Here is a 14233-nt window from a genome sequence, read left to right as displayed (position 1 = left end):
TTGCTCCTCCCCACCCAAGGTCCCTCACATCCAATCAGTGTCAAACACTGTCATTATCCTCTCTTGAATCCATCCACTTTTCTCCACTCACAACCACCAGCCTAGTTCAGGTAAAAATCATTATTTCCCAAAGTTGAGATAAGTCTCCCAACTGGTCTCCTGACCCTGCTTGAGCTCTTCCAATCCATTCCTTATGCTGAACCCAGTGATCTTTCTAATATGTATATCTAAGCACGTCATGCCTTTCACTAAAAATCCTCCTGTAGCTCCATTTTGCTTTTAGGATGAAGTCCAAATGCCTTAACCAACTGAAGATATCCTGCATAACTTGGTCTCCACATACCTCTCCAGCCACATCTCTCACCAGAATTCCTTCACATTTCATGTTCCAGCCCCACAGAATCTCTTTCAGACCTTCAAACCTGCTGTTCTCTTGCCTGCTTGCCTTCCTAGAATCACAGAATTGTACAGAGAAAAGGGACTGAAAAATACCCAAATCAGGGCTGTCAACCAATTTCCTCCTTATCTGCAGAAAACTCAATCCAATTAAATAAACATTTATTGAGTGCCCACCAAGGGTAAAATACTACCTTAGCAGCTGCAAAGACACTTAATAAGACATAACCCATGCCTATGGAACTTGCAATCTCATTGCTTCTCTTAACCCTGAGTTTAAAAGTTCAAGTTCCTGAAATGTAGTTCCTTTCCTCGAACTTAAGTTCAAGCCACGCTAAGAAACTATCTGTTCGTGACACAACTGGCTTGTGCCTATATTCACTTTTACCAGAATATTTCACCCCCTTCTCTCCCAATCCAGGGCCCACATACCATCTCCCAATCTCTGCACTTCAAAGAAGCACTACCCGGCTGTTTATGCCTAGATTAGAAAGCTCAAAGTTTCTGTTGGCTTTTTCAGCTGTGGCTTATGGCACTCTAATTGGCATCAATCACCAGGGATTCCCAGGAGCCTGAAATTCAGCATTTAGTAGCTATGTGTGGTGTTGCATCAGTCAGGACTGGAGTTTTAAGTTTAAAATACTGGAGCTCAGGAAAGGAGTAGAGAGAAGAGCCATCCTGAAGAAATTTAATAGATAGCATTTTGGATTGCCCCTGAGCACACACACAGCAAAATGATGGAGCTAGGCAAAAAACACTATCTAAAATCAAAAGACTATATTCTATGTCTCTGCCGAGCTAGAATGTGATTTTATGATGGAGACACAATCTTAGTGATAGTTTCCCTTCTTCTTGGTAGGTAGATGACTAGAAGGCTTAGTATTACTAGAATTTCAAAAAGGCATCCCCTCTGTGGGCAGACAAATGACCGAAAAGTCACACCCTCCTCCTGACTGACTGGAGGCAGGCTTTGTGCAGGGCAGGCACTGCATGTCCACATGTGGTTGGCCCTGGATGGCACCTCTCTGCCTTCCAAATTCATGGCTATCATACATAAATGGGAGATACTATCTCGGGTTTCTCACCACCCAGCCCTGAACAAGAGGGGGTCTACTTTCAAAACACAGAAAGTTACTATAATACATTTTCCATACTTCTCTACTTGGAAACTCATGTGAAGATTCCTAGTGCCTTAAACTTTCATCATTTGTTCATAATGGCCGATCCTGACCCACCCCTCCACCCCCCTCAATGAGGCAGAAATTTGGATTGTTCTCAAATACAACACAAAGAGAATTTCTGGCAACCAGAGTTTTACCCAGAGGTTGTAATGAAGCATAATTATCCTTGGCTGACCAGAAGCCGAATGACTATTAATAGAGAGAAGCAATATGAAAGTGTCAAATAGGATAGGCAGCATGCTATACCTGGGTTGAAACACTCAATAATTAGGAAGAGAATGTAGAGAACCAAGTGGCCATTTGTCCTATGTCTTATTCCTTTTGGTGTTTTAGGCTGGATTGATCCCTGTCTAGTTCAAGGTGGGGCGTGTACTAGCCTAATTTGGTTTGGGATCCAACCAAGGATTCTGGATGCTCCTTTTAAGGCAGGTCCCGGGCCTTAGTTTACCTGTGTTCTTAGGTCTAAAACACCTTTCCTTCCATCTATTGCAAAGTAAGTTTGAGTGTTTGTCAGACAGCAACAGCAGTAAACAGGAGAGTCGAAAAAGATTGGATGCGGCATCAACCTCATGTTTTATTTGCATCCCTAGAAGTCTGAAGATTCTGCATCTGGGGTAGCAAAATCTCCCCCATAGGATTGCACATGGAGTGACTTTCATATTTTTCACATCTCTGGTCTGACCTTATTACTCAAAGGACATTAACCCCTGCATTCCATCTAAGAACCTATCAGTAAGTCTTTCAGTCTAAAGAAGTATCAAATAAGGAAATTACTGATTTACAAGCCAGAAATATTTATTGAGTTTGGAAACATTTATCAATTACCTTCTATATGGAAAACAAAGGATTTAGCACTAGGATGGGGTGGGGTAGGGTAGGGAGAAGAAGGGCTTGAAAGATGAGAGACAAGAAGCCTCCCCTCAAAGGACCTTAAAAATGGGGGAAACACACAGACACAAAAATAAATAATGCAAAAGAGAGACAGAGGCCAGGTGTATGGGGCTGTGCTTGCTGAAAGAGAACCGAATTTGGAACCTGCCATACCATCAACACCTTTTAAATATTTTTCATTCTTCCAGAGTAAAACCTTATCATACCTGCCAAGGAGAGAAACTACAATAAACAGAAATATGCTCCTTGAGGAAGATTTGTCTATATTCTTTTGCTAATCCCAGGACAGAGGCCCTGAGGTCTATTTTCAAGTTGAGCTGGTTTTGATGTGTATGAATGATTTGGTCAGTAAGATAGCAAATAGCCAGAGATCAAAAGGATTAGAAAGGCCCACTGAGACAAGATTATGATCCATCCACCAGCAGATATCTGGGCTCTGCAGCATGGCTGGGACACAGACCTGCTGATCCAACTGGATGCCACCATAACTGTGTGCCCCAAGGGGCTTTTACACCCTGGGGAGACAGTAATGGCAGCCCTAACAGGAAGATCTGTGAAACCAACTGCAGAGCTCCCCAGTACCCTGCATTAAAAGCCATCAAAATTGGAGGCTTTGCTGATAAGAGAAGTAGAGCATTAGAGAAAGTAACTCAAGGTAGTGAAAATCCTCAGTCAGACCCACTTCAGCTTGATTGTAATTCTTGGCTCCAGGCCTATTTCTGAAAGACATCAAACACGGAAAGAAAAAAAGTCTGAGAAAAAATACAGCTTATTCCATTTGGAGGATAGACAATGAGACATGTAACAGATGGAATGGGAAAGGGCAAAGGGCGTAATAAGACTCGCTACAGGATTAAGCGCTCATCTGATTAAAAGCAGCACATGCAGGGCAGAGGCAGAGCAAAACCACACCACTCACTCCACGCTTCAGGGTGTGCAGCCGTCACCACGCCGGAGCCCAGGTGGGAGCCACATACGCAAGCCCCGCTGAGAAGCATCATGACTGGTTAACTGGACTGTGAAGGTTTTGCCTTGATCTTTAGTCATGAAAGTCTCAGCCACAGAAAGAATTACTCATCTGCTGCAGAAGCAGAAGAGCTCAACTTTGTACCCTCAGTGCCAAGCGCGATGCCGGACACATCAGGGCTTAATAATTGTGCTTTGTATGAGTGAACGTCTAACCTCTTAGCTATGTCCATGAGGTCTGGAAGGGGTAGAGGTAGAGTCTGTAACCGTATGTCCTGATTTGCCTGATAATCCCAGACTATACCTGTTGTATCCGCATAATCAGTAATGGCCCCTTTTACTTGCAAAAGAGTATCAGTTTGGGCAGCTAATTATATTTTACTTTAGGTATATAGTCTGTCACCAAAATGAATGTTTTCCGTTGATTAGATGATCACAAATACACATGGGGCCCTTTATTTTTTCAACCAAGTCACTCCTCAGTCCTTGCAGAGCCTGTCTTTGGTGGACTTTGTGAAGCCCTTTTTTCTCTGGTCTCCCGTTTTATCTCTTCGCCCATGTTTCCCTTATTTCTTCCATCCCTGTTTTTCCTTCATGAGTCCTGGCTCTACCCCTGGGGTGGGGAGTGTGAGTCAGCCTCTCTGTGTCCTGTGAGTTCTGATTATTTTAAGTCCTTCAGAGTCTCAGAGGAATACCACTTCTAACATATCCTTCCTTGCTAATATTCACAACCTTTCATAGCATGACTTCAATATATTTTTGTGCTGACAAAGTCTCTATTTTTTTTCTGACTTTCCAAAGACCCCTCCCAAGAATGAGTGATAATGAAGACAAGGAAAGAAGGAAGCAAGGGAGGAAGAAAACCCTGTATTGCTACAAATGGATAAATGAACAAAAAGCTTGAGTGAGGGCCTACATATGGACAAGGAGATGGACTTCTAGTCCTGTGGCTTTTTCTTACCTACCAAAAAGAAAGGGCTGAATTACATGCTTGCTTTTTAAGCAAGGAGTCTGATTTATTCCTGAGATTTCTATCTGTTTCCATTTATTTAGCTTAGCATTTACACCAGCAGGATTCAAGAACAAATTCTATTTTGTTCAAGATAAATCATCATTCACTCCTGGAAGCCCAAAACCATCATAAAAATAAAAAGAAGTAGGAGGGAAAAGGAATGTTAGTAAGAAATGGATCCATTAATGAGTCTGGGATTTTGATATTTTTTATGTAATTTTTTTCAATCTTTCTCTCAGACCATGAGTGGGAGTTTATTATCTGGGTGTAAACTTCTTATGAGCTTCTGACATTGCTGCTAATAAGGAAATAATAGCAGATCTATAGTCTCTGTCTTCATAAAAAGAAGCAAGAGACTCATTTGGCCATATCAGACTGAATCAGGAACCTTAAAAAAATAAATAACTCTATATAACAGGATGTAAAGTTAGAGTCTGAAGACATGGATTGGAATCCCATTCTATTCGTTCCTAGCGGCGTGGCCTTCGACAAATCTCTTGGGGACTCAGTTTCTCAACTGCATAATGAGAGGCTTATTTGCTTAAGCTCCACGTATCACTCAAGCTCTATGAATCTACGGCTTAATCATTTGGTCAGGGAGAATGTCTTTCTCCAATCAGCCCCACATGAAGGGCATCAAATGTTCAACTCCGTCTCCTACTCCCACATCCCACTAGTTATCTTCTAACACGCCTAACAGAAGGCCTAGGATCTCTATGCTCCCTTACTGCCCCCATCTTTCCCGGTAATCCAGATGTTCTGGACTCCATAACTGCATCAGGGTGATTTCTGGTAACTGAACTGACTCTGCTCACAGTGTCTGGCTGGGCCTTGGCTATGAGCTCTCTGAGCACAGCAAAACATCTCACATCAAAGGGTCCATCTGTCTTTAGCTGGAAAATATATTTTGAATAACCAAGTTTGCTACAAATTGGCCAGCTCAGGTCCACTACTGAGAAATCAATTGCTCAGCCTTTCATGTCTCTCCTGAGCCAGCCTATGTTGTTCAGTGGATTCAACACTACAACAATCTCAACCCCTGCTCCTCCTTGGCAAGGAATGTTATTTCATTACACCTGCCTAGAAAGGTACCAACATTCCCTGACTTGCTATTGACACTCATTGATTCAAACCTGACTCCCAGACATGTTTGCTTACTAAAAGGAGCCTAAATAAAGCATGTGTTACTCATTTTCCCCTAGCGAGAGAAGATTCTGTAAAATCGTCTTGTAGCAACCCTTGTCAATATGGTTTAAAAATAGTGCTCACAATTCACTAATACCCTCTGTGCCTATGGGATGGAAACACCTTTACGTAGTCAGACCCAGGGGTCTTAAACCCCATTTGGTGATTTCCAGAAAGTTCTCTTATAACTACTTCATGGATTTTCTGGGACCATGAAATGGGATGATGCATGTGGACTGCACAAACCCCAGCACATTACAGGAACTCTATTTTTTCCAGTGGGTGAGAAAGATGCCTTAGAGAAGGCAACACTGCCGAAGCTCTCTTGATGATGATAGGAAAGATTACTATGAATACATGGTAAAATGGTAGGGGTAGGACAGAAGGAATGAATGTATAAGTAGACAGGAAAGTGAAACAGATGTGGAATAAACCATGAGCATAATGTGGGAAAGTTCTCCCGGACTCTGCCTTCTCAGCATCCCAAACGGCCACACTCATGGAAACAAAGTTTTCTGGTGGGTCTCAAGTTCCATCCTCATTACAGTCTATAATCTACCTGCAAACTTCCCCTTCCTGCACTCTGAATGCTGCCATCATAAGAACACATTCTCTGCTCCCTAGTTTCTTATGTGTAATTCCTACATCTCTCCCATGGTACCAAAGACATTCATATCTCTACATTTGATTTCTCTGGTCTGAGTGGAAACAGCCACCTGAGATTCTGTTTTACAGATAACTTGATAAATTCTATGATGTTGGAACCCATGCCCATTTAATTCTCTAGGAATTGTATCTACAACTGCTCTGTTGTATTCAAGGGTCCATGGTTGGTATTTTCTTTGTAACAATCACGGACGGCACCTATAGACTTTCAAATACTCTCAGTGCCTAGCTGAAAACAGTGTCCCACACAAGGGGACACAAGGAAGAGCTGTCCTGCTCCAAACAGCAATGCAGCTCTCCTGTCCCCTGCATTGGTAAACTCTGTCTGGCCTAGTAAAATGCTTCCTAGAAGAAAAGTGCATCAAAAGCCTCCATAATTCTAAACGTTAGCTTTGCTAGGCTGACTACCATGCTCCTGCACCCTGGTTGAAAGACAGATTCCTCACGGTCCCTGAATCCTGTTCCCTTGTCCCTGTTAACTGGGTTCAGGGACAGTGGCTGGCACCAGGCACTCTTGTGAAAGAGACTTCCAACCCAAATCTACCAACCACAACACGAATCCCTCGGATTGGACTTGTTCCCAGTCTCTTTTCCTTGATTTTCTTTCTCTAGCTTCCTCTGTGCTTTTCATAATTACTGCTCTTCCTCCTATTACAAATGAACCTCTCCTTCCTTCTGTCATATCCTAAACTTCCCTGAAGGAATTCTCTAGTAAGTTCTGGCAAAAAGTAGCAAGAATGCTAAAGACCAGTCAAAAAACAGCAAACAAAAAAGCAAAACCCAAAAAAGCTAAAGGAAGCATGCTTTTGGCTCTGGAAAACAAATGCTTCTATGCTACCTTAGGCACTAGCGCAGAAGGGTCCCTTGAAAAGGAGTCAGGCTATAACATTACTTAATATTGAGTATCTCAGCAGCACTGCAAAGTGATGTTTACCATGGCTTTCCTTGTACCAAGGGCTGGGTTTCCAGCGACTCATTTGCTGGTACCAATTTCTAATAGCTTTATGGCCAGAAACTACTGCACAACTGGGGCGAGGGAGGGCAGGGTGCAGAGGGAGACAGGATTAGATCCAGGCCCAGGGGGTCAGTGGCAGTGTGCACAAAAAGCTGGCCGCTGGAGGGAACAAAGGCCAGGAACTGCCTTGGCCCCTTGGCAGTCTGAGGGTGTCACTTGTTGGAGCAAATGAGGTCTAACCCAGATAAAAGGGGAAGCTGGTACCTCACCTGCCAGGTCTATACTGAAATACGAGACAAAAGCCCAGCCTCTGGAGTTTCTTCCAGCTGCCAGTCAGGTGCCACAACAACTTGGTACCAGGCCCTGGCCCTCCCTTCACCATACCCTAGTAGGAAAGCATCCCCAGGATGGGGTTCAGCAATACTCTTGTCTATAAGGGTGATAAACAAGGAGTTTAGAGCCTGACCATCTTATCTGAGGTGATGACAAGAAGCCTAGAGAGAGACTTCCTTGTTTCCATACAAGACTTCCTTCCTCTTCCATACAAGAGTCCTTGTATGGCCAACATAGTCTAACTGACATCTTTGTGTAAATGAGAAGGCCCTCCCTCACTCAGTAGACAGAGACCTGTGGGTGCACAGCTTGGGTGAAACGTGGGCATGATTTGTGCTCAGGTAAAGTGCACAATGCATAGCAACACAGAGCCGTCCCATTCCATAGCTCAGAGGTTAGAAATAACTAGGTTCAAGGTAGAGTGTCAGAAAAGATGGCAGGTATCATGTCTGGGTCAGCCTTCTCACACCCTTCTGCATGTTGGGGCATCGGTCTGTGCCAGGCTAGCTGATGACAGAGATGTTAGGAGGAGCAAGGGGGACAGAAACATGGTGGCCCTGCCAGGACTTACACTCAAGCCAGCCATGTCCTAACCTCACTCTGACACAGCCACTGAGACCCAACCCACTCCCGTCATCAGGCTCACTCACCACCATCTGTCTCTGAGGAAAATTATCTAGAACAATTCATGTCTGCTTGCTATGAGTGCATTTGGGGATCCAACAGTGATGTGAGGTACAGAAAATGGACCAAGCAGTATTATCACAATGAAGGAATCAAAAGGAATAGGAGAAAGGTCTCAAATCAGGGTGGATTGGTTCCTAAAAGAAGAAGAATTGGACCACACCCCTCTCACCACTACTCCAAACATAAAGCAACAGATAAAATATAAAAAGAAGGTATTAACGGGCGACCTTCAAGATGGCGGAGAAGTAAGACGTGGAGATCATCTTCCTCCCCACAAATACATCAGAAATACATCTACATGCGGAACAACTCCTGCAGAACACCTACTGGACGCTGGAAGAAGACCTCAGACCTCCCAAAAGGCAAGAAACTCCCCACATACCTGGGTAGGGCAAAAGAAAAAAGAAAAAACAGAGACAAAAGAATAGGGACGGGACCTGCACCAGTGGGAGGGAGCTGTGAAGGAGGAAAGGTTTCCACACACTAGGAAGGCCCTTCGTGGGCGGAGACAGGTGGGGGGGGTAAGCTTTAGAGCCACGGAGGAGAGCGTAGCAACAGGGGTGCAGAGAGCAAAGCGGAGAGATTCCCACACAGAGGAGCGGTGCCGACCGGCACTCACCAGCCCGAGAGGCTTGTCGGCTCACGAGCCGGGGTGGGCGGGGGCTGGGAGCTGAGGCTCGGGCTTCGGAGGTCGGATCCCAGGGAGAGGACTGGGGTTGGCTGCGTGAACACAGCCTGAAGGGACTAGTGCACCACAGCTGGCTGGGAGGGAGTCCGAGAAAAGGTCTGGAGCTGCCGAAGAGGCAAGAGACCATTGTTTTGGGGTGCCGAGGAGAGGAGATTCGGAGCACTACCTAATCGAGCTCCAGAGACGGGCGCGAGCCGCGGCTATCAGCGTGGAGACCAGAGACGGGCGTGAAACGCTAAGGCTGCTGCTGCACCAACAAGAAGCCTGTGTGCAAGCACAGGTCACTCTCCACACCTCCCATCCCGGGAGACTGTGCAGCCCACCACTGCCAGGGTCCCGTGATGCAGGGACAACTTTCCCGGGAGAACACACGGCGCGCCTCAGGCTGTTGCAACGTCACACTGGCCTCTGCCACCGCAGGCTCGCCCCGCACTCCGTACCCCTCCCGCCCCCGGCCTGAGTGAGCCAGAGCCCCCGAATCAGCTGCTCCTTTAACCTCATCCTGTCTGGGTGGGAACAGACACCCTCAGGCGACCTACATGCAGAGGCCGGGCCAAATCCAAAGCTGAACCCCGGGAGCTGTGCAAACAAAGAAGAGAAGGGAAATCTCTCCCAGCAGCCTCAAGAGCAGCAATTTAAATCTCTACAATCAACTTGATGTACCCTGCATCTGTGGAATACCTGAATAGACAACAAATCATCCCAAAATTGAGGCAGTGGACTGTGGGAGCAACTGTAGACTTGGGGTTTGCTGTATGCAACTGACTGGTTTCGGGTTTTATGTTTATCTTAGTTTAGTATTTAGAGTTTATTATCATTGGTAGATTTGTTTATTGATTTGCTTGCTCTCTTCCTTTTATTTTTATATATAGATTTTTTTTTCCATTTTCTCTTTTTGTGAGTGTATATGTGTATGTGTCTTTGTGTGATTTTGTCTGTATAGCTTTGCTTTTACCATTTGTCCTAGGGTTCTGTCTGTGCTGCTTTTTTTTTTAATATAGTTTTTAGTGCTTGTTATCATTGGTGGATTTGTTTTTTAGTTTGGTTGCTCTCTTCTTTCTTTTTTTTTGCTTTTTTTTCTATTACTTTTTAATAATTTTTTTATTTTTTATTTTAATAATTTTATTTCTTTTTATTTATTTTTTCTTTCTTTCTTTCTTTTTTTCTCCCTTTTCTTCTGAGCCATGTGGCTGACAGGGTCTAGGTGCTCCAGCCAAATGTCAGGCCTGTGCCTCTGAGGTGGGAGAGCCGAGGTCAGGACATTGGTCCACCAGAGACCTCCCAGCTCCACGTAATATTAAATGGCAAAAGCTCTCCCAGAGATCTCCACCTCAATGCTAAGACCCAGCTCCACTCAACGACCAGCAAGCTACAGTGTTGGACACCCTATGCCAAACAACTAGCAAGACAGGAACACAACCCCACCCATTAGCAGAGTGGTTGCCTAAAATCATAATAAGGTCACAGACACCCCAAAACACACCACCAGACGCGGACCTGCCCAACAGAAAGACAAGATCCAGCTTCATCCACCAGAACACAGGCACTAGTTCCCTCCATAAGGAAGCCTACACAACCCACTGAACCAACCTTAGCCACTGGGGGAAGAAACCAAAAGCAACGGGAACTACGAACCTGCAGCCTGCGAAAAGGAGACCCCAAACACAGTAAGTTAAGCAAAATGAGAAGACAGAGAAGACACAGCAGAAGAAGGAGCAAGGTAAAAACCCACCAGACCAAACAAATGAAGACGAAATACACAGTCTACCTGAAAAAGAATTCAGAGTAATGATACTAAAGATGATCCAAAACTTTGGAAATAGAATGGAGAAAATACAAGAAATGTTTAACAAGGACCTAGAAGAACTAAAGAGCAAACAAACAATGATGAACAACACAATAAATGAAATTAAAAATTCTTTAGAATGAATCAATAGCAGAATAACTGAGGCAGAAGAATGGATAAATGACCTGGAAGATAATATAGTGGAAATAACTACTGCAGAGCAAAATAAAGAAAAAAGAATGAAATGAATTGAGGACAGCCTTAGAGACCTCTGGGACAACATTAAACGCACCAACATTCGAATTATAGGGGTCCCAGAAGAAGAAGAAAAAAAGAAAGGGACTGAGAAAATATTTGAAGAGATTATAGTAGAAAACTTCCCTAATACAGGAAAGGAAATAGTCAATCAAGTCCAGGAAGCGCAGAGAGTCCCATATAGGATAAATCCAAGGAGAAACATGCCAAGACACATATTAATCAAACTATCAAAAATTAAATACAAAGGAAAAATATTAAGAGCAGCAAAGGAAAAACAACAAATCACATACAAGGGAATCCCCATAAGGATAACAGCTGATCTTTCAGCAGAAACTCTGCAAGTCAGAAGGGAGTGGCAAGACATATTTAAAGTGATGAAAGGGAAAAACCTACAACTAAGATTACTCTACCAGCAAGGATCTCATTCAGATTCGATGGAGAAATTAAAACCTTTACAGACAAGCAAAAGCTAAGAGAATTCAGCACCACCAAACCAGTTGTACAACAAATGCTAAAGGAACTTCTCTAGGCAGGAAACACAAGAGAAGGAAAAGACCTACAATAACAAACCCAAGCCATTAAGAAAATAGTAATAGGAACACACATATCGATAATTACCTTAAATGTAAATGGATTAAATGCTCCCACCAAAAGACATAGACTGGCTGAATGGATACAAAAACAAGACCCGTATATATGCTGTCTACAAGATACCCACTTCAGACCTAGGGACACATACAGACTGAAAGTGAGGGGATGGAAAAAGATATTCCATGCAAATGGAAATCAAAAGAAAGCTGGAGGAGCAGTTCTCATATCAGACAAAATAGACCTCAAAACAAAGACTATTACAGGAGACAAAGAAGGACACTGCATAATGATCAAGGGACAATCCTAGAAGAAGATATAACAATTGTAAATATTTATGCACCCAACATAGGAACACCTCAATACATAAGGCAAATGCTAACCACCATAAAAGGGGAAATCGAGAGTAACACAATCATAGCAGGGGACCTTAACACCCCACTTTCACCAATGGCCAGATCATCCAAAATGAAAATAAATAAGGAAACACAAGCTTTAAATGATACATTAAACAAGATGGACTTAATTGATATTTATAGGACATTCCATCCCCAAACAACAGAACACACTTTCTTCTCAAGTGCCCATGAAACATTCTCCAGGATAGATCATATCTTGGGTCACAAATCAAGCCTTGGTAAATTCAAGAAAATTGAAATCGTATCAAGTATCTTTTCCGACCACAATGCTATGAGACTAGATATCAATTACAGGAAAAAATCTGTAAAAAATACAAACACATGGAAGCTAAACAATACACTACTTAATAACCAAGAGATCACTGAAGAACTCAAAGAGGAAATCAAAAAACACCTAGAAACAAATGACAATGAAAACACGATGACCCAAAACCTATGGGATGCAGCAAAAGCAGTTCTAAGAGGGAAGTGTATAGCGATACAATCCTACCTCAAGAAACAAGAAAAATCTCAAATACACAACCTAACCTTACAACTAAAGCATTAGAGAAAGAAGAATAAAAAAACCCCAAAGTTAGCAGATGGAAAGAAATCATAAAGATCAGATCAGAAATAAATGAAAAAGAAATGAAGGAAATGATAGCAAAGATCAATAAAACTAAAAGCTGGTTCTTTGAGAACATAAACAAAATTGATAAACCATTAGCCAGACTCATCAAGAAAAAAAGGAAGACTCAAATTAATAGAATTAGAAATGAAAAAAGGAGAAGTAACAACTGACACTGCAGAAATACAAAGGATCATGAGAGATTACTACAAGCAACTCTATGCCAATAAAATGGACAACCTGGAAGAAATGGACAAATTCTTACAAAAGCACAACCTTCTGAGACTGAACCAGGAAGAAATAGAAAATATGAACAGACCAATCACAAGCACTGAAATTGAGACTGTGATTAAAAATCGTCCAACAAACAAAAGTCCAGGACCAGATGGCTTCACAGGCGAATTCTATCAAACATTTAGAGAAGAGCTAACACCTATCCTTCTCAAACTCTTCCAAAATATAGCAGAGGGAGGAACACTCTCAAACTCTTTCTACAAGGCCACCATCGCACTGATACCAAAAACAGACAAAGATGTCACAAAAAAAGAAAACTACAGGCCAATATCACTGATGAACATAGATGCAAAACTCTTCAACAAAATACTAGCAAACAGGATCCAACAGTACATTAAAAGGATCATACACTATGACCAAGTGGGGTTTATCCCAGGAATGCAAGGATTCTTCAATATACGCAAATTAATCAATGTGATAAACCAGATTAACAGATTGAAGGAGAAAAACCATATGATCATGTCAATCGATGCAGAAAAAGCTTTTGACAAAATTCAACACCCATATATGATAAAAACCCTCCAGAAAGTAGGCATAGAGGGAACTTACCTCAACATAATAAAGGCCATGTATGACAAACCCACAGCCAACATCGTTCTCAATGGTGAAAAACTGAAACCATTTCCCCTAAAATCAGGAACAAGACAAGGTTGTCTGCTCTCACCACTATTATTCAACATAGTTTTGGAAGTTTTAGCCACAGCACTCAGAGACAATAAAGAAATAACAGGAATCCAAATCGGAAAAGAAGAAGTAAAACTGTCACTTTTTGCAGATGACATGGTACTATACATAGAGAATCCTAAAGATGCTACCAGAAAACTACTAGAGCTAATCAATGAATTTGCTAAAGTAGCAATTAAGGAAACACTCCCATTTACCATTGCAACAAAAAGAATAAAATACCTAGGAATAAACCTACCTAAGGAGACAAAAGACCTGTATGCAGAAAACTATAAGACACTGATGAAAGAAATTAAAGATGATACAAACGGATGGAGAGATATACCATGTTCTTGGATTGGAAGAATCGACATTGTGAAAATGACTATACTACCCAAAGCAATCTATAGATTCAATGCAATTCCTATCAAACTACCAATGGCATTTTCACAGAACTAGAACAAAAAATTTCACAATTTGTATGGAAACACAAAAGACCTTGAAAAACCAAAGCAATCTTGAGAAAGAAAAACAGAGCTGGAGGAATCAGGCTCCCAGACTTCAGACTATACTACAAAGCTACAGTAATCAAGACAGTATGGTACTGGCACAAAAACGGAAATATAGATCAATGGAACAGGATAGAAAGCCCAGAGAC

At 42.5% G+C, this 14233-nt stretch overlaps 1 protein-coding gene across 9 annotated transcripts in view; it reads right to left on the bottom strand.

The window, feature by feature from the left end:
• AKAP6 (A-kinase anchoring protein 6) overlaps nt 1–14233 on the bottom strand; it is a 570108-nt gene that overhangs the window by 536870 nt on the left and 19005 nt on the right. The window lies entirely within an intron of this gene.

This window comes from Eubalaena glacialis, chromosome 2 (genome assembly GCF_028564815.1).
Source record: "Eubalaena glacialis isolate mEubGla1 chromosome 2, mEubGla1.1.hap2.+ XY, whole genome shotgun sequence".
NCBI lineage: Eukaryota > Metazoa > Chordata > Mammalia > Artiodactyla > Balaenidae > Eubalaena > Eubalaena glacialis.
Note: the sequence above shows the minus strand (reverse complement) of the source record. Positions and strands in the feature narration are given on the sequence as shown.